This window comes from Danio rerio, chromosome 2 (assembly GCF_052040795.2).
Source record: "Danio rerio strain M-AB ecotype USA chromosome 2, GRCz13ab, whole genome shotgun sequence".
Classification (NCBI taxonomy): Eukaryota; Metazoa; Chordata; class Actinopteri; order Cypriniformes; family Danionidae; genus Danio; species Danio rerio.
Genome location: NC_141022.1, coordinates 40,364,641 through 40,385,976, shown reverse-complemented (window position 1 = coordinate 40,385,976; position 21,336 = coordinate 40,364,641). Strand labels below are relative to the sequence as shown.

The following is a 21,336-nucleotide window of genomic DNA, read 5'->3' as shown; positions in this document are numbered from 1 at the left end:
CCAACCCTGCACCAACACACACTGTACCTGTAGGTTTTAAACAAGCCTGAAGGACTTATATAAACATAGTTTGATCAGGTGTGTTTAATTTGGAACTACGTAAACTGTGCAGAGCTGCGGCCCTCCAGCAATTGAGTTCAACATCTGTGATCTATATGATGTCAGTTCGGCTTAGTCCCTGATTTATCAAGGGTTACCACAGTGGAATGAACCACCAATTACTTTGGCATATGTTTTATGCAGCTGATGCCTATCCAGCCACAACCCAGGGCTGGGAAACATCCACACACTCTCTCATTCTCACACGCATACTACTTGGTTTATTCAATTCACCCACTGTATACTACATGTCTTTGGGGAAAACCCACATGAATTGGCTGAGAATATGCAAACTCCACAGAGAAATGCCACTTGGCCCAGTTGGGACTCGAACCAACAAACTTCTTGCTGTGAGACGACCATATCTGTATAAACTTTTGACTAAATTATTGGCAGTTGTGAACTGAATAGCCTTTTGCATTCTGCTTCAAAATATTTAAGAAATATACTGCACAGGCAATCCATGAGAAGAGAGCTTTAACACAGCAAGTTGGATCAGGTGCTTCACTATGATGTTTTGTGAATCAAACCAGCAGCACAGAGCAAAAAATGGCTGCGGGGGAACCTGCATGAATCAACTCTCCTGCGACTGTGATCCACAGCTTCATTCTCTCTCTCTCTCTCTCTCTCTCTCTCTCTCTCTTTGCCCCCCGCCTCTCAACAACTGCACCACCTCATTCCCCTCTCAGCAGTATTGCAGTTTCCACAAAGACTGTTAGATGCATTATCAGAGAGAGGACTGTGTCTTCAAAGCAAGGGAAAATTATATAGAAAATCTACTGCCATCAGCAAAATGTCGTGTTCCAGAGGACATAATGCTAATGCAATAAAAGTATTTCCCATTTCAGTCTGCTATAAATACATCCCTGTAAAAAATACAGCAACTGTGATGTGCCAAATCAAATGTTAGCTCAAAGCAGACCGAATAGTCAATGTAAAGCCATCTGAAAGACTCTGAAGTGCTGCAAGACCTCTAAATCCATACTTTTAAAGGTATAGTTCATCCAAAAATGAGCATTTACTGTGGTTCTAAACCTTTATGAATTTATTTCTTCTGTTGAGCACAAAACAAGATGTTCTTCGAATATCTTACAGGCTTGGAACAAGTGGAGGGGCAGTAAACATTTATAAAATTGTCATTTTTGGGTGAACTATCCCTTTAAGCCTTAAAGATAATTTGAGAAAATTTGAGACCTCATAATCCAGATTTTCTAATGCAATATTGTCTTATCCTAACAATTAGAGATTATTGTAAAGCTTATTTATTCAACTTTCAGATGATAGCACACTACCTGACAAAAGTCTTGTCGTCTATCCAAATTTTTGGAACAGAAAAATTTTAACTTGACTTCTAGTTGATCATTTGATATCAGAAGTGGCTTATATAACAGTCAAAGGCCTCTAGATTTAACTTATTTTACCAAAATAAAATTTGATCATACCTTGATTTTTAATTATTTACTTAAGACAGTAAGGTCTGACTGCTGAGGCAAAAGTCTTGTCCCTGAACAGAAATAATGCACAGTATAGAATATAAAGTCATGCTGCAGTGGAAAAAGAATTAATATTGTGTATGACTCCCACAAGCTTGCAGGACTCCATCACTGCAATGATTCAAATAACATTAATAAAGTCATCTGGAATGGCAAAGAAAGCGTTCTTGAAGGACTCCCAAAGTTCATCATGATTCTTTGGATTCATCTTCAATGCCTCCTTCTTTATCTTACCCCAGACATGCTCAATAAAATTCATGTCTGGTGACTGTGCTGGCCATTCCCGGAGCACCTTGACCTTCTTTGCTTTCAGAGACGTTGATGTGGAGGCTGAAGTATGAAAAGGAGCGCTACCCTGCTGAAGAATTTGCCCTCTCCTGTGGTTTATAATGTAACAGGCAGCACAAATGTCTTGATACCTCAGACTGTTGATGTTGCCATTTTTCGCTGCAAATCTCTCACGCCCCCAAAGTAAATGTAACCCCAAACCGTGATTTTTCCTTTACCAAACTTGACTGATTTTTGTGGGGATCTTGGGTCCATGCGGGTTCCAGTAGGTTTTCTACAGTATTTGTGATGATTGGGATGCTGTTTAACAGATTATTCATCTAAAAAATCGATCTTCTGCCACTTTTCCAAATGATTTTATTAATTTAAGTTATTATTTGTTGCTCTTACAACTTGGATCAGTGACAAGACTTTGTCAGGTAGTGTAAATCTCAATTTCAAAAATATACCTCGCTTAAGTATTTATTTTTTACATGAAATAATATTTTACTTATTAAATGTATATTTTAAAGGCATTTTACATGCAAATAAAGTGTCTACTTTAATCTAAATGTTAAAGCATGGATGAAGTTACAGTTAAGAACTTTCAGTGTAACAACACTTTATTCCAGTAAAAGCATTTTCATTCCAATTTACTATAAATACACCCCCTTGTAGAAAAAAGAAATACAGCCACTGCTGTGCCAAGTCAAATGTTAGCACAAATCATTTGGGACTTTGGAGGAATCTGAAGGCACAATGAGAATCCTGCAGCTCCTGAGGGAGCCTGTGAAGTGAAGCAGAAAGAAGAGACAAATCGTCCGCACAGTCCTTGAATAAAACAGGAGAGTCGAGAAACCGCAGAACTCATGTGGATACATGGGGCAGGTTTGATGTGTTTCATTGTTCAAAAACCTACTTTTTTTTTTTATTAAATATCATATTGTTAGGAAACAGGCAACCCAAAATTCAAACCTACAATATCATCTGCTTGCACAAATTATTCTCTCAATGAATGAATGGTCTTTCATTATAAAAAAGTTATTACGTTAAATTAACCGTCCACTATGCTATTAGCTGCCTCACTAAATAATAACTATGTCTTTTTAACTGCCACAGGGTACAGTCTACTCTTAAACTGTCCTGATTCCGTTTTTAAAGCACCGTTTCAGATGAGAACCGCAAGGCTTTATGATTAAGGCTGGCTCGCTCTGATCTGGTGCCAAGTGTCAAATTTGCCTGGAGGTGCAGATCCACCTACAGTACATCTAACACATACCTAGGGCTTCCTCAAAGAAGAACACATCGCACTGAAGACTGCATTTGGAGTTGTGTATGCAAAAATAATATTAGTGGAACAGCAATACCAAGGGAAATGCATTGAAGAAGTGTTTTCAAAGGGATGATTGACACAAAAATGAAATGATGCTATCATGTACTTCGCCTCATGTTATTACAAAGCTGTATGTTGAACATAAAAGAATATATTTTGAGATGTATTTAAAGTATGTATATAAAATGGAAGTCAATGGTTACCAACATTTCTCAAAGTATCTCAAATATCATAAAATGATTTATTTTAGAACTTAATTAATAATTTCTAGAAAAAGTAAAATTATTAATTCATTCATTTTTTTCGTCATAGTCCCTTTATTAATCTGGGGTCGCCACTGCAGAACACACTGCAAACCTATCCAGCATATGTTTACATCACTGGGAAACAGCCCCACATTCTTGCATTCACACACATACACTACGGCCAATTAAGCTTATTCAATTCACCTGTACCCCATGTCTTTGGACTGTGGGGGAAACCAGAGCACCTGGAGGAAACCCATGCAAACACGGGGAGAACATGCAAACTCCACACAGAAATGCCAACTGAGAACTGACCCAGGCTCGAACCAGTGACTTTCTTGCTGTGAGGCAATCGTGCTACCCACTACGCCACCATGACACTGAAAGTATAATTAATAGCCTACTAATTACTAGCTAACTGGATAACTTTGTGGTGGTATAAACAAATGCTGTATCTAGTGAACAGTAGTACAAAAAGTAATCAACTACTAGAATAGATTGAATTTAATGTGATTCAAAATCTGCTACCAAAAACAATGGTAAAATGACTAGTTGCTGAGGAACTATCAACTAGTATTGAGAAAAAGCTTATACATTGCTAACTGGATGATATAGGATGCTGAAATAGAGTTTTGTAATACCAACAATTACTCATTAATATCTTTTAAATAGTTTCACTTAAACAAATTGAAAAAGATAGCCTCAACCCCAGCATTTGACAGCAAAATGCAGTAGTAACAAAAACAAAAGATTAAATGGTAGGCTAATCACAGCGCTAGTAGGCCTATTTTATGTTGGTAAGAAAAACATTTGTTCTGTATAATTAATGAATACTTCCTTAGCTATAGCATATGTTTTACACAGTGGATGCCCTTCCAGCTGCAACCCAGTACTGGGAAACATCCACACACACTGAGCCACCGTGTCGCCCTCAACTGAAATATAAAAAATTTAATCCATAATTAGCCTATATACTTTCACCTAACAACCACAACAATCACAAACTAACAACATTAAAGCAGAGTGATAAATGTAAACCAAAGAATTTGTATTCTGACTAGTTGGTAAGAAACTAGTAGCATTCAATCTTTAAAAACAATTACTGGAATAACGAACAGTGGCTAGTTTGTTGAGATTGAACTAAAAAGCAATGATTTAATCAAGCTATGTTTGCTAATGAAAACAACATGAAAACTCAACTCAACAACACAATCAATCAATAAATGTTGACATTTTATCCACATGATTTATTAGTTTATTATTCGTGACAACGTATAAACATTGTAAGAGGAAGTTACATCAAAATGATGGGAAAATGGAATATGCTGAAAATAAATCAAAGGAAAAGACTGCTATATTCTTAGTTAATTCTGAAGTCTGATAGAACATATACAATTTGTTTCTTCTTTGCAGATTGATGTTTTTAAAATTAATTTGGGCTAGTAAAATATAAATATAAATTTTCCCATATTGTCTCTTTGCAGATGTGTGGAGAGACATTGTGCACCAGCGCCCTCTTGGGTCAGCAGATGTTACTGCGCACTGCGGTGCACAACGGGTTCGTGTTCGGTGCGCCCAAATGTATTTTCTAATGAACGCTGGGTCGGTGAACGGTTGCGTAAAGAGCGCTTCATAGGCATATCGGCAGCTCAATAGCCCCAAAATCCCATCGAGCAGCCGAAAGGGACTGGCAACGGACGCAACCAAACCCGTGGCACCCGACGAGCGTGGAGAGGGCAGAGCTGGAGAAACTGATTGGTTTTCGATTTTAACGAAGAGCCGCCTTATTTGACTCAGAACCGACTCAGCTTTTTCCCAGGAGAGAAAAGCAAGTTTGTGTGCGAGGACGCTGTCACCAGTGGAGGGGGGACTGACTGGGTGGACACTGGTGCACGGAGGGGGTGGTGTTTGTTTGGTAGGGGGGGTAACAATCTGCGCGAACCTGGCCCTTTAAATTACCTCCACAATCACTGTAGACGAGGTGAGTATACAACAAGCTCTTATTTTCTTCTTCCGTCCTTCAGATTTGTAATAATCGAGCATCCGTTTGCTTTGCCGAAACGCCTGTGTTTTTCTATGCGTTTGCGTTGGGCAGGACGCACGGCGCGGCTCCACTCCACCGGTGTCACGAATCCGAGACCGCTTGAATTTTCCGAGCGTTGTCCGGTGGGGTGGGGAGTGGGCTTCGTGTCAATAATATTCAATATGTTGTGCATTTTATATGCCTGCTTTTCGGAGAAATTGTGATGCCAAGACTGGCACTGGGTGTAAATCAAGCTTTGCTCTGTGGCTCAAACTAAAGCTTAACAGGCGAGAAGAAGAAGCTCCTGCGCCTCCTGTCAACACCTTTACGCCTTATATATAATCTTACACCGTGGCCGATATTTTCAGCGCCGGGTCGTTATAGACTTGTATTTTTGTTCATCGTTTGATGGAGTGTTCAGAGCTATAGGCAGAGAGGCGTACATAGTGTACCGTTTGTCAAAATGCCCGCATTGTCTTTCCATCAGTGTGAGCTGGGCCTACCAACAGCAACAGAGCTATGGAGCAAAATGCTGTGCGTTATGGCAGAAATGCAACCGACTGCACTTCTGCATCGTTTTGGGCTGATTTATTGTGACGATGTCATGATAAAATATTGGCTGAATGCAGTAAAACTGTGCTGGTCTTTGAAAAAACCCCCTGAAAACAGCCAAGCAGCACCAATCTCATCTTCACAGGCCTCCTTACATTCAAGCTGTGGTTGTTCACTTATGAGGTCTTGCATAATTACTATTAGATGTGTACACTTTCATTCTATTCAGCAGCTTTTTTTATTTTTTAAATGTATAACTTCTTAGTGAACAACCCACTGTGGCAAGGGGGGAAACTCTATAAAATGTTTAGATGAACAGGGGGAAAAAAGACATTGAGAAGAACCAGACTCTGCTGGAGGAGCCCGTCCTTCTCTGGCAAAACTATCACAATGAATGTGCATATGTCAAATATCATTTAGTTACATTGTTTGATATTGTGATGTTTAGTACCATTTGAATGAATAATTTATGGACATTTAAGTCATTAAATTGCTGCGGAGATGAAGGCAATGGTCAGAGAATCATCTGTAGTGAGATAAAAAGAAAATAACATTGTTTTGGTTGTGTGTGTGTGTGTGTGTGTGTAATGTATAGATCTATGTATACTCTACATATGTATACACAAAAAAATTTGATGAAATGAAGAAATTTGATGTGCATATATTTGTGATCTTAAGTGAAGTTTTTTTAAAAATACATTATTACCAAAGTTAATATTGCTTGTGCTCCATTAGTTATTGTATTAACATACAATGAACAATACATTGATTATAGTATTTATTCACCTTTGTTAAAGAAACTGACAATTAATATGTTTCACTGTACTTTTTGGTAATAGAGCATAGAAATCTTACAGATCTTTATCATACGTGTTTAAGTTTGTGCTTAACGTGTTTTTAGTGGTCTGTTGTATAATAATATGCTATTATGAAACAGGCTAAGAAGTCAAAATTTTTGTTCTCAGTTCTTTTTTAGGAAACCTCTCATTTAAGTGTGTCGAGCAAGTTGATACAGCAGATAAAGGGTTTAATTTACTCTGGTCAGTGGAATGTAATACATTTGGAGAACTTATGAATCGCTCCTGTTTACCTATCATAGAAAGTGACCTCATAGTGAGCCATTATTTTGAGTTACAATTTTGGCAGCATTACCATGTTTGGCACATTACCACAGTGTGCTAGTACAACATGCACTGGGACTGGTTACATTCAATAAAAAGACTAGTCTGACATGCCATGTCCTGTTAGTGTACCTAGTTATACTGTGTGCTTTCTTGACATATGCTAGATGTATTTCATGTCCGTTATAGGTCGCTTTGTTTAGTGCAGGTGCAAATACGTCCTTCCCCTTCTTTGTGTATACAAAACATACAATATAAAAGCATGTAGGTTTTGTTTTTATTCAAAACTCATGGTTTATAAAAGAGCGGCGATGGCTTTACATCACTGTTTTTTTATAATCAGAATTTGTGTGTGTGTGTGTGTATATATATATATATATATATATATATATATATATATATATATATATATATATATATATATATATATATATATATTAACGTGTCAAATGGGATACCATAAACATTCATTATATTGTTATAAGAATTTTAACATGCAGTAATTATTTTAAATTTTACAGTGCCTTTTTATTGTATCCAAACTATTTGTAATCGTGTTTATTTCAGCACCAAATGCTATAAGATTTGAAGGTCCCATGAAATGCTTTGAAATGTGCATTTTTATTTAATGTTTGACGGAATTAATGCTAAAACTTAAAGATAGGGTGGAGCATATAGTAGCTATTCCTCGTTTAAAAACAGCCAATAATCACAGTTAGGCATGGGTTGATAACCAGCTTCAAGATATACCAGGGTTTTGTCAAGGTTTTTAAAAGCGCTAAAATGATCTGCTCTACCGTTCCTAAGGTATATGTAATGTTTTTTTATGTATTGTAAAGAAATCTGTGGTTTTGAAACTAATGAAGATAGCAGAAGTCAATGATTTATTTCGATTATTTAGTCTGACATGTTTACTTCTCCAAAATGTTTTAAACCTTTCCTAAAATAAAATATATTGTGTTCAAGTTGTTGGTTTTTACTCAGACGTTTAACTTATTTTAGAGCAGTAATACTAATCACAATACTGTAATATCGTGATTTTGTGTTAACAATTTTTTTCCAAGGTTTACATAAAACAACAATCTTTTAACTGCCCATGATTAATTGCAGTAAAGTTGATTGAACTCAAGCACATCAAATGAGAAACGTTTAAAGTGGGCGGGACATGTCAGATACTATAGAGCATTTGATTGGTCAGAAGGTTTGATGAGACACTGGAGTATGAGGTGGTGTGATAAAATCATTGTTCCATTTAGGCAAAGTGACAAACTGCAAAATTTGGATGTTTACGTCTTCTGGTTTGAATTTTGTTATTGTTTTGTAGCAGAAACGCTTTTAGATAACCTTAAGACTAGGACATACTGATAATAACATCTAAAAAGCAATATTTTAATTCTAAAGGCCGGTATAAGATTCTGACGGTATGATAACCTTGGATAAAAATATCATGGTTTTACGATATTTATTACCGCTCTAAAATAAGTTCTTTTTAAATGTCTGGGTAAAAACAAAAACTTTTTTCCCCTTTGAACACAATATATTTTACCTTGATAAACATGTCAGGCTAAATAATTTAAATAAATAATTGACTTCTGATGTCTTTATTTAGTTCCAAAACAACGATTTCACTACAATATAAACAGCATCTTGGATATCTTTTCTGCAGTAGATAGTGTTGTCCTAAAAAGCAAAACATAAAAAAACCTTACATACACTGTAAAAACGGTATAGCAGAACATTTTGCAGTTTTAAAACCTTGACTTTTTCAAACCATAGTATATTTTGAAGACTGTTATTGTCCCATGCCTAATTGGGACTATAATGGGTGATTTGTTTTGATTCTTTATTGGTTTGTTGTTTGTCAGCACAGTTTTCAAGAAGGTTTTATTTGCTAACAAATAATTATGAACAATGTACATTTATCAACAACATTACCGATAATAATAATACAATTAATTTATCTTGGGTGAAAAAAATACTTCATAGTTAATGTTGAATAAGTTATTAAAATCAAAAATTGTATTGTTCAGTTGTAATATTTGTATTACTTCTGCAAAAATTTCTGGTATTTTTCATGGTTAATAAGAAAACATTATTGTTTATGCTGTATTTTATACAGTATCAATGTTGTATAATTTGATAAAGTCTATTAGAATATAAATTGAAGATTATGTTTCATGAAGATACTTTGTAAATTTTGTACTGTAAATATGCAAAACTCAATTTTTGATTCCCAAGTTCTTAATTTAGACAATTTTAAAGCTAATTTCCCTCAAAAAAAACTTTCTGAACCCTCAGATTCCAGATTTTCAATTAGTTATATCTCAAGTTTTGTCCTGTCATAAAAAATATACATCAACGGAAAGCTTATTTATGTTTTTAACTTGTTTATTTATCAGTTTATGTGATGTATAAATCTCAATTTAAATAAAAGACACTTACTGTATGGTCCAGGGTCACATATAAGGAAGGGATATACAACTGTCAAATTACCTTACTTTAAAAGCTTTTAAAATCAATTAGCTCAAGCTAATCAGATGGCCTGTATTTTTTTCTCCATGCAAAGGCTTTCCAGGGACATGAACATAATTACAGCAGGACCTGCTACTGTGCACTAATTACAGAAGCAGCTCACTCAGTTGTTCCATAGGAACCCTAATTAAAGCATGCATTTCTCTGACACATTTGGTACACTTTCTGTGTACAGTAACAGATGGGTAGCGAAACGGTAGGTGTATCAACTTGTCGAGCCACGTTGTTTTGCTTGGCTAGGATCAAACTCAGCTTCGTTGAATGAGATGTGATTAATTATTCATAGGTTTTGATTTTGCAGCCTTGCTCATCGCTCTCTCTTTCTACTCTGGTTTGCTTGGTTGGAAATGTTTGTTTTGACAACATGAATAATGGTTATAGCTGTAACGTACATTATTTCACCATCTCACACAACTTTGAAAGCGTACGAAGAAAGCACTGCCATGTTATGATTAGACTATAAATATGTTGTGTTACTTTATTCATAATGCAGCGTGGCATATTTATCAGACTGATTTATTGTGACGTTTTTAACATTTAAAAGTAGCATTGTTTATGTTTACTATATTTTTAGTGTGGCAGGGATTTATATTTATTTTTCTGGTCAAAGTGGTTTAATTAAAGTTAGTGATATAATCAAGTATTAATAATTGTAATGACTTAAGGATTAATATGGGTTACTCTAATTTATCAGACTGATTTATTGTGAAGTTGCGTTCTTTATGTTTAATGTATTTTTAGTGTGGCATGGATAAATATTTTTATTGGTTTTATTCAAGTCAGTGATTATCAAATATTAATAGCTGCAGTGATATACATTAACTATATAGACTACTCTTTTACTAGACTGGATGTTTTTTATACAGTGTTTCATATTTATCAGACTGATATGTGCATGAACAACATGAAGTGTTTATGTTTTAAAAGTTGTGTTGTCATATATATTTTTAGTGTGGCATGGAGTTATTTATCTTTTTTGGGTCATGGAGTGGTTTAATATAAGTCAGTGATAATCAAAGATTAATAATTGCAGTAATGGAAGTATAAATATGGGTTATTTTTATTTCCCAGACATATTATATTTTTATCTTGTTTATGAGAGAAATTTATTTAGAAATTTTGTTGTCTAAACTACTCTTTTACTAGACTATAGACTAGACTATACATTTACTAGGTTGTTTTGTGGGTTATTTTTTATCAGACTTATTTATCTTATTCATCAGAAGACTTTTTTTAGTCCTACAGTGCTTTTATCCAAGTCAGTAATTATCAAATATTAATAGTTGCGGTGATTAGATTATAAATTTACTGGGATGTTTTTATACAGTATTGCATATTTATCAGATTGATAAAGTGGTTTAATTTAAGTCAGTGATAATCAAGTTCATAATTGCAAAAATCAAAGTATCAATATGGATTATTTTCTTATTTATCTGGCTTATTTATTTTATTTATAAGAGATATTAAATGTGTAGATGTGATGTCTATGTTAAATATATTTTGTTTTTCTTTCTTTTTTTGTCCTAAAGTGGTGTTATTCAAGTTAGTAATTTTTAAATATTAATAGTTGCAGTGATTAGACATTTACTGTGATGTTTTTTTATACAGCGTTTCATATTTTTCAGACTGATATATTGTGAAGTAATTATGTTTAAAAAGTTCTGTTATCTGATGTATTTCTAGGGTGGCATGAATTTATTTAGCATTTTTTTGGTTATAAAGTAGTTTAATTGAAATCAGTGATAATAAAAGATTAATAATTGCAATAATTAGTGTATAAATATGAGTTATTTAAAATAGTTTCATATTTATCAGACTGACTGATTGTGAAATGTTTAACTTTTTTAACTGTGTGTGCATAGGAAAATGAATATATTTGTTTTAGGTTTTTCCTTTAATCTTTCTTTTTTTGTCATGAACTGCAATAATTTAAGTCTGCTACATTTCAGCATTAATACAGGGAGTTTGTGGGGTCTTAGAAAGTCCTGAAATTGTCTTCTAGGTCTTAAATCATTTTAAACAGGTTCCTAATTTCCTTTTGTCCACTTAAAGCTATTCAATCAAACCAACACCCATTCAATTACCAACAATCCATCTAAAATGTAAAAACATTTAACAAAGCTCTATGTAAAACTCTATTTACCAATGCTGTTTGGTTTTATTACCTTCCTTACAATAGTGTTTGTTTAAAAGTTTTCCGTGGATTTATAGAACATGACCTGGGGCCTGTTTCAGAAAGGAGGTTAACTGAAAACTCAGAGTATTTTAACCCTGAAATGAGAGAAACTCTGGGTTTTCCGTTTCAAAATGGCAGGTTTGTTAAACTCGAGAAAGCAGGGTAAGTCAAGCCTGTTTCTGAAAGAAAGGCAACTTTAACTCAGAGTCAGTTACTGTGGTAACTTACTCTGTGAATCTAACCTGGTCAGAAGCAGGTTTTATTCTCTAAACTCAGAGTTTCTGTCGGTCTCCTCCCCTTTTTTAAAGATGAAGGGGTATTTCTCGCCTAAGTCTTACGTTTCCACCCACCTATTTTTATGCTCATTTTGGACGTGCATAAAAACGATTGATAGAAATGTCATGATGCACATAACTTTTTAAAATATGCATAAAAAACGCGCATAACTGAGTAGGATAAACTTTTATGTGATAGAAAATGTGCGCATAAACTACGATGGAAACACTTTTACTGAACAAATTACAGTATGTACATTAAAAAAAAAGATCATGATCATATGATAATGAAAATGTGTGTAAATGGACAAACCAGCAGGCTGAGCACACTGTAACATGTCTTAAATATTGTTTTAGTCATTCTAAAATGCCTTAACTGTTTCAGTATTAGTGTATATTATTAATTGCCTCCGAATGTCTGGTGCGTGTCAAGAGTCTCCGCATCTCATGGCTTCAGATGCCCCCACGTGTTCATTGTGTTTCAGCATTGTCTTCTGACATCGAGGCGCAAGTACATTAATTAGGCTAAATAAAGAATTAATTGACGTAGCTTCTTCTACCACAGTAAATTCTGTTTTTACTGTTGATATTTGGTGCCAGTTTAATCAGGAAGTGACGATTTTTTTCTCTTTGACTCGTTGGATGGAATTTTATTCGCATCTTTTATGCAATATTCCAGTTTTGCACATAAATTTATGTAATATATTTGGATGGAAACATAGCTATTGCCTACATTTTAGTCACACACAGAATAACTGTACTAGAATGGCTTATCCTTTTTTAATAAATAATTAAATTAAATGCACCTTCGACATGCACTGTAACTAGATTGATGGGATTATTATTCTTTCTAAAAATTATTTTTAGTACTGCTTACCTTCTAAATGTTATATTAACCTCTATCACTTGATCAATAAAAAAGGCAGACACACAAGTGCACTGTTAAATCATTTAAAACTAATAAATGTATAAAAAAGTTTAGAAAAAAATATAAACGTCACAAATTACAATACTTATTTTATTATACTTAAATATTTAAATACTTAAAAAGTGAAATTAGGCATTAACTTGAGCAGCTGTTTTCCCACGCTAACTGTCTCTTCTTCACTGATGGTTGCTTCTTTTCAAATATATACACTCATATTTGCTATAACTTTGCATGAGAACATCAAGTTCAGCTGGAGAAAGAAATGGTGATCTCTTTTATAAGATATTGCCATAGTCACTCGTAATGTCTGCGCTCCATTGATAATGCCTTTTTAAAGTCACGGTGTGCGCGCTTAACTCTGAGTTGGTCTACTCGAAGTTGATTGACCCAACTCAGATCAGCTGTTCTGAAACCGAAAATAAGTTTTTAATCTCTCGGTAAATCAACTCAGAGTTCAAGTTTAAACTCTGAGTTGTTTGAACCTCCTTACTGAAACAGGCCCCTGGACATACTGTTGTGTATGGCTGCACAACATATCATTTCAGCACCAATATCGCAACGTGCACACCCACAATAGTCACATTGCAAGATATGCAGTGTTGAGTCTGAATTACAGTTGACCAGGAACTACAGAATTTTATTAAATCACTGTATTTATACAGAATTTACACTATTTTTGCACAAAAAAACTTCCAAATATCTACATTTCAAGACGAATAAAAACAAGATTGTTTTGTTTGCAGATAATTTAGGTTGTTTTAAGGAAAACTCTTAATTTTGACTTATTTCTCCTGGTGAAAACAAAATATTTTTATTTGCTGTAAGAATTGTTTGATATTTGGAATCGAAACGAGACAAAGCAAAGTATTTTTGCACTGTTATTATTTAATTTCTGTACTTGAATATTGTTAAACTCCCCAGAAAACCATCAAATAGAGCTATTCAAACTATCTTATAAAACTAAATTCATATTGCAAAATTTATTGCAGAAAAAAAAACTTGCAATGTCAGATTTTTTTTTTATATTGTGCAGCTCTGTTGTTCATACACTTAGTTTATTATATATATTTTTAGTTTAGAAAAAATGTATGTGTACAACTGGGTTTGCTTGTTTTAACACATTATTTAAATATGTGGCTAAAGAAATGTTTTTGATCAGTCAAGTAAAAAAAATGCCCCAAAATGTTGCGTTTAGCCCTGTGTAAAAAGTCTTAAGTACTTGGTGAAACTTGCAGAAACCCTTTATTAAAATAGCTAGGCGATTATAATGTGCTGCGTAAGGTGTAACCCATATTAAAACTGGGCAGAATTTACAGTGTGTACACTTGCTTGGATAAAGCCTGCCTGAGCATATTTCTGTGTCATGATTAGAGAGGGATGAAAACAAAACATCACAGATGGTGGCGGAGCAGATTATTTCTGCATAGCTACTAAAAGCAGATTAAGACTGCAATAATGCTAATTCTGACCTAATCTGTATTATATGAATTGTGTTAGTGGCCACACACCAGTTCGCTGCCCCCTAGTGAATCAGAAATTAATTACTTTTCCTCCTGACTTCTCACTGAACAACAGCCATCCATAGATTATAACTTGACTTTAATGACATTATCTTTTTTATATGTTGCTAAATGTATCAATTGGGTATAGTGGAGTAAATAGGATATGTTAGAAATATTCATTAAAAAATATTTCAAATTGTGTAATGTCTATTACACTATGAGATTGTCTTCTGGGTAAATCAGTATAATACTTGGCAAAACCAAATAAAACCTGTTTATTATCTGATTGCATTGTCTATTACAATATTGTCTTCTGGGTAATTTCAAACTTGACAAAACCAAAAAAAAAAAAACTGATAATGAAGAAGATGATGATGATGTAAGGAATATTCTTGGTCTATTGAATGAATGTAATTAGACATACTGAATATACAGTGATGATGATAAAAACATTATTATTAACTCTTTCTTACAGATTTTTGTATTTTATTACACTGTTAACCACAGCAGGAGTACTTATAAATAATAAATTGTTTATTTTAAAACATTTTCATGTTTTAATATGGACTAAAAGAAATATTGATTTAAAATGTTCTGTTTCTTTATTATTTGTTGCTATTCCTTTACATTATGGTTACATTAGTTAAGTCATTTTACATTAACCAACAATGAATAGCTACATTTTGTTTAAAATAAAATTTAGTGTTAAAAAAATACCTGCTATGACATGTAAAGTCATTGCAGTTTAATGTTATCTTGGGTACAAAAAGATATTGAAACTGCTATGAGGACACTTTTTAATAACTGATCAAAGCAGCTTTAGTAATATTTGTCAGATGAGAATTTGATTTTGTCACACACCAAAATCCAATTTGAGTTCACTGAAAATTAACTGATGCATCAATAAACTATCTAGTACTGTAATGCATGCTTTTAAACTTTGGTATTTGGAACCATGATCATAACGATGATCGATTTAGTGAAAACACATTGGTATCAGACAGTTGTTGATTTATTAAAATCAGAACATTAAAATAATTGTTTATTTATGTGAATGTGTATTTAAATATTTAATTTCTATATATATATATATATATATATATATATATATATATATATATATATATATAATTTGTATATATATATATACACACAATTAATATAATAAAATAAAATATAATTAATATAATATGCATAATTGGAGAACATAATATTTTTCTTGGGCAGCACGTGGCGCAGTGGGTAGCAGGAAGTTTGCTGGTTTGAGTCCCCGTTGGACAAGTTGGCATTTCTGTGTGGAGTTTGCATGTTCTCTCAGTGTTCGTTTGAGTTTCCTTAGGGTGCTCCTATTTCCCCCACAAGTCCAAAGACATGTGCTGTAGGTGAATTGGGTAAGCTAAATTGTCTGTAGTGTATGTGTGTGTGTGAATGAGAGTGTATGGGTGTTTCCCAGCGATAGGTTGCAGCTGGAAGGGCATCCGCTGCGTAAAACATATGCTGGATAAGTTTGCAGTTCATTCCGCTGTGGCGACCCCAGATTAATAAAGGGATTAAGCCGAAAAAGAAAATGAATGAATATTTTTCTTGCGATAATTAAATTAAAGGCTTCTACATCTGAAAGCATATAAAATTACCACATTTTATAACATGTTTTCGCTTCAGACTGACTTCATAACTGCAGTCGAGTATCATCTTGGCATCTAAAAACATGAGACTCCGTTATTAAGAATGTATTTTTTGACAGAGCATCCTCCACCATGTTAACCTCAAAAAAAAAAAAAAAAACAACTGTCATGCCAACTTCATTCTTACTGTAAGCTTGCAATACTTGCCCTGCCTCTGAGAGCTTCTGATTGGTCAACTACTTTGAACCTGACAGAGGTGCTGACTGTAAAAGTTGACTTGGTGTATTAAAAACGTACTGCTCATGTGTAAAAGTTTGCATAATAGCCGTGCACATTGGTCAAGCACGTTTATGTAAAAAAAAACTGAGTAAAAGTAGTGCATTCCCTGTGAAAGACACCTAAGGCACACAACTAGAACTGCTAAGTAAATCGAAAAATTATTAATATCCTAAAACTAGTATATGCAATTTAAAATGTGCAAAATGAATTAAATTAATTTATGTGCCAAGCATTTGTGTGCTACATGGATAGGTTGTTTATCCAAATTTGATCAATCAGATGGGGGTTTTCATCCCTACCTCTCCAGCATGTGCTGTTAGGTGAACCTGCAGCTGAAAAAAAGAAATGCTAATGCTGGGAGACGAGAGGAAAATGACAACGGCCACTAAAAATTAGAATCAGATTTTCAGTCATTTGTGGTGTTTTAAAGTCTAAAGGTTTGACAATTTTTACATTAGCTCAGAAAAAAATCTATTATCTGTTTATTTTAGAATTATCATAATTTAATATATATTTTAAAGTTTCTGATAGAATTGCATTTTTGAAAGTCATAATGTAGGAAATATTGTTATAGCAACACTCAACAATATAGCATATTTTTCCATATCGTGCCACACTAAATTTTATAGTGTTCTAAGCAGTGCGTTATTATATACATTCCATAGTATTCTAAGCAGTGTGTTATTATATAAGAACAATTATAATAAAAGATCTTAGAATAATGATATGTTTTCATAGTTGTGTGATTCTTAGTAACGGTGTTTTCAATGAAAGCGATTAAATCTTCTATTTATTCAGCCGCTATAGGCATTTTCAGTTGTATTGGAGCATCTGTGCGAGAGCATCCTCTGGCCTTCAGGTGGAGATCTACTTCTAATCACAAAACTGCTTCACTGACAAAATATGCAAGACAATCACAGCTTTTGCTTATTCATGTTGCACTTTCATTTCAATTTAGTATGCAGCACTAGTACACATATATTTTTGTTGTTCAAAATCAATGCCATTCAGCGAATATTTTCATTTATTTATTCACTGATAATGAGCTGAGTGAACGTACAAAATCTCTGGCTTACATTAGTTGGCACTTAATGAAAAACAGAAATATTCCACTACACAAGGTGCTGTGCAACTTTACGCTTTTATGCTTGCATATTGCACATATAGAGTCACTCACACACTTTTCCCTGGTGTATTTATTGCGTAAAACCTTTACATTTATGTTTAACCACTGCCACTTCAGTGCACAAATACCTGGTCAAACGTTACTGTAGGAAAAAGTTACAAGCTGCAAGAAAGAAATGTAGTGACTGTGGAATGAATTTCACCATTATATCCTATTTGATCTGCAATTTCTGTGTGCTCAGCTAGATCGAAAACACCAAGTCATATTTTACTGTATTTTCAGCAGCCTGAGGGATGTGAGCAAAAGTGCCAATCTTACTGGTCAGCTAGTTTTTAACACTGTGTGTTAAACTCCCCAAAAATGAGCCCCGAACACTTTTATGCCTATCGTCAACAATAATTGGCAATGATAATTGTCCCGCTGTGTTCCCGGCTGCATGTTCACCAAAGCACTTTAAAACTCTGCGTGAAATCAAAATTACAACAAGATTTTAGTAATCTTCTATTACAGTAGCACAATTTGCTTTCATTTTGTGTCTCTGTTTTTCTCTGTTGACGTTAGTTTGACAGCTTTAGTCACAGTATTCTTAACCACACCTCTCTCACTGTTGTTATTAGGGAATGATTTGGAAAAAGAAAGCCCAGCCTCCTACTTAATTTTATATTTCACTTGGAAGTACATTAAAAATACTGAAATAAAAGTCTCAGCTACTTTCAGTTCACCTGGAAAATGACAGCTTAATTGTTTAAAAAAAAAACATTCTTGAGATTGCTTCTGTGGCACAGCCTTTCATTTTGTTCAGAGAGAGACATGTAATATATATGAAACTAAAATGTTTGTATGATGTAGAGCAATAATATATCATTTAAGCCTGCTATAGTATCAGATTTCCATATACAGTAGCACACTAGCTGTGAATCACTTTGTTATATTATAAATTACAGAAAAAGGTGGAAAAATTAGATTAACTTGGTGTTATTCTCTCAATAAAAAGTTATATTGCAATTAATAAAAAGGTCAGACTAAATAACAACTATATTTTGAAGTGTCCATGATAACATGATTTCTGCTCTTTGTTCATATTCATATTTATTGCTGCAGTATATTGTCTTTATAAAGACTACATCATGTCTAATGATTAAACCACTCAATCATATGATCAAGTAAAAAATGTTACACACATATTTACTTGGTAATAAAAGATATGTGCTTGCTTTTTGTTTTCTAGACAAGTGAAGTTACCTGGAGTTTCCTGAGCCAGCTCTAGTCTACAGCATCTTCATCATCCAGGTAAGACAAAGTCCAGATACACAGTAATAGAAATGCCGATTCAGAAGTGCACACAAGTGTCTACTGGATTTCTGATGTGTTTTGTCAATGTTTGACCACACGGGGGTGTCAGTGTATCAGTACTGCTCTGAATCATGCTTTCTGCCGTAGCCATCGCACACAGATCCACAGTTCAGTTTTGGTAATGCAGATCATGGATGAGGTCTCCTTGTGCTTCTCAGCTGATAATGTGTACACAAAAGTATATCTAATTTGTAATATAATAACTGATGTGTTTGTACTTGAAATGAAGCAAGGAAAGGAAAGTTACTGTCATTATGACTGTGATTTTTGCTTGTGTGTGTGTGTGTGTGTGTGTGATGCTTTTGTTTAGGATATGTCTTTATAGTTATTAGGTTTGTTTATTAGGATCATGTTCACATTTTCACGAGAATTTATGATATTAAAATATAAATTAAAACACTAGAGCAGGTAGTTATTTCTTTTCTTTCAAATATTGTTTTTATACATGACAAACTCAACACAAACAGTGCTTAAAACAACAGGCACGATAAAATAAATTGTAATAAAAAGGTTGAATGAACTGAAAAAGAACATATATGGCTGTTGCTAACATTTTTGGGGAATTTAATGCTGTATAATAAATAATAAATGTATTTCAAACGGTGGCTGTCATTTTAGTTTGGACAATTATAAATGTAAAGTTTAAAAGCTTGAAAATGGAGATATCTAAAATAAAGAGGTTTTTATTTGCATATAGTGAAGGACTGATTAAAATCTAGCAATCGAAATCTGATTAAAATATGTAAAATAAGCAGTTTTATTTTTATTTTTAAACACTTTATTAGCATAATTTTTCATTTGTGTGCATAGGCTATGCATTTTAGTGGTCTGTGTCACATTAAGTTTTAAAATAAAAATCACATGTAGTTTGACATTTTACTTTATTGTTTGAAATAACTAAATATAAAAATATAGGCATTGGTATAGGTATAAATAACGGTCCGATGCCATTTGTCATAACATAAATTCATGAAAAAATTAAATAACATACTTGTTCTAGCCTGTATTTTGTTTAACTATAAAGAAATAGGACATAGAAAATTTTAATTGTGAAGCCAAGTTTAATCCGAATAGCTATAATAACGATTTGAAAAGGCAGTTAATTAGTATCTTGAACTCTAGCTGTGATCTTTAAATAGTCTTTTAAAATGTAATCAAATGATTTTTCTAAAATTCTTTGTTCTTTATCTATGAAGGTAAAATGCATTTTAATCAGTTTTTTTTTTTTTTGCTCAGAATGTCTTTGAGGACTTACAAATGTACAAGGAAAAAAATTAAGATACATTATATTTCCATTGCTTTGTAGATTCTAGAAAAACACTTTTAGTCTGTGACACATGACAAATTGGAACTACTATCTCTAAAGCAGAGATGCTCAAAGTAGGGCCCTGGAGGCTAGAGTTGGACCACTGTAACCCTTGATTTGGCCCACCATCCCATTTGAGAGGAGAAGTGAGTAGGATGGAGAGGGTTGGTACGAACGCCTTTAACACAGAGATTGTAATTTCTAATTTGACGTAACCTTGTTTGTTTTTATTGCTGAGCGGCAAAAAAGCAAACTGAAATTCAGTGTTTCAATTGAATGTTGTCAATGAATCTTAAAATGTACAGTAAATAATGTCACTCAACCGATAGAGGACTATAAAGAGAACATCGGCAAGTAAATCAAGGCAAAAACTAGTGTATTTCTGTTATAAATGTCTTTTTTCCCTAAGATGTTCATTATTTAATGTAAAAAAAAAGCTTTATTAGTTAATATAAAGCAGTGCTTTCTAGTCGTTTTTGACATTATTAAATAAACTAGGAAGTTACCCAACCAGCCTATATTTACCTGTGGCCCACTAACCTTAATCTAGTTTGAGATCCTTCATAAGAAAAAGTTTGACCACCCTTGCTCTAAAGCCTTTACAGCCAATTTGAGTTTGTAAAACTAATTTCTTTGAAGTACATTGATATAGTGATATAATGCATAAATGCATCTACACAGTGCAGCAGTATTTTTTACAGTAGTGCCATACATTTAGTTAACCACAGGGTGTCAGTACAGGACTTCTCTGCAGACACTCTGCTTTTTGTTTTCCACTGTGTTTCCATCTCCAGTTTCATTCTGCTCAGTCTAGACGGGACGAAACCCCCGACCAGATTCCTCCTGCCTTGCATCAACCAACTGACTCAGACTGTGGGGGGAAAGTATCGGGGTCTCGTTTGGAAAAAAACATGCTTTAGGGAAAACACCTTCTGAGACTGCAGTCTGAATCTGACACAAACACTCCGTCTGGTTTTATCAACAGATGACTTTTAGAGACAGACAGGAAATATACTGTAGTGGCTGTGGTGATTTCTGTTTTTGCCATTTCCCTGTCAGTGACCGAGGACATGCACTATTCTCAGACTAAACAATAAACCG

General features: G+C 33.8%; 2 protein-coding genes across 3 annotated transcripts in view; both read left to right on the top strand.

The window, feature by feature from the left end:
* skila (SKI-like proto-oncogene a) overlaps window positions 1–21,336 on the top strand; it is a 672,908-nt gene that overhangs the window by 299,366 nt on the left and 352,206 nt on the right. The window lies entirely within an intron of this gene.
* The window catches only part of gng7 (guanine nucleotide binding protein (G protein), gamma 7), a 61,546-nt gene continuing 45,534 nt past the window's right edge, over window positions 5,325–21,336 (top strand). Inside the window, exons 1-2 of one of the 2 annotated variants that reach the window (XM_087239229.2) lie at window positions 5,325–5,418; window positions 18,805–18,866. The gene's annotated coding sequence lies outside the window, so the exon portion shown is untranslated. 2 annotated transcript variants of the gene reach the window in all.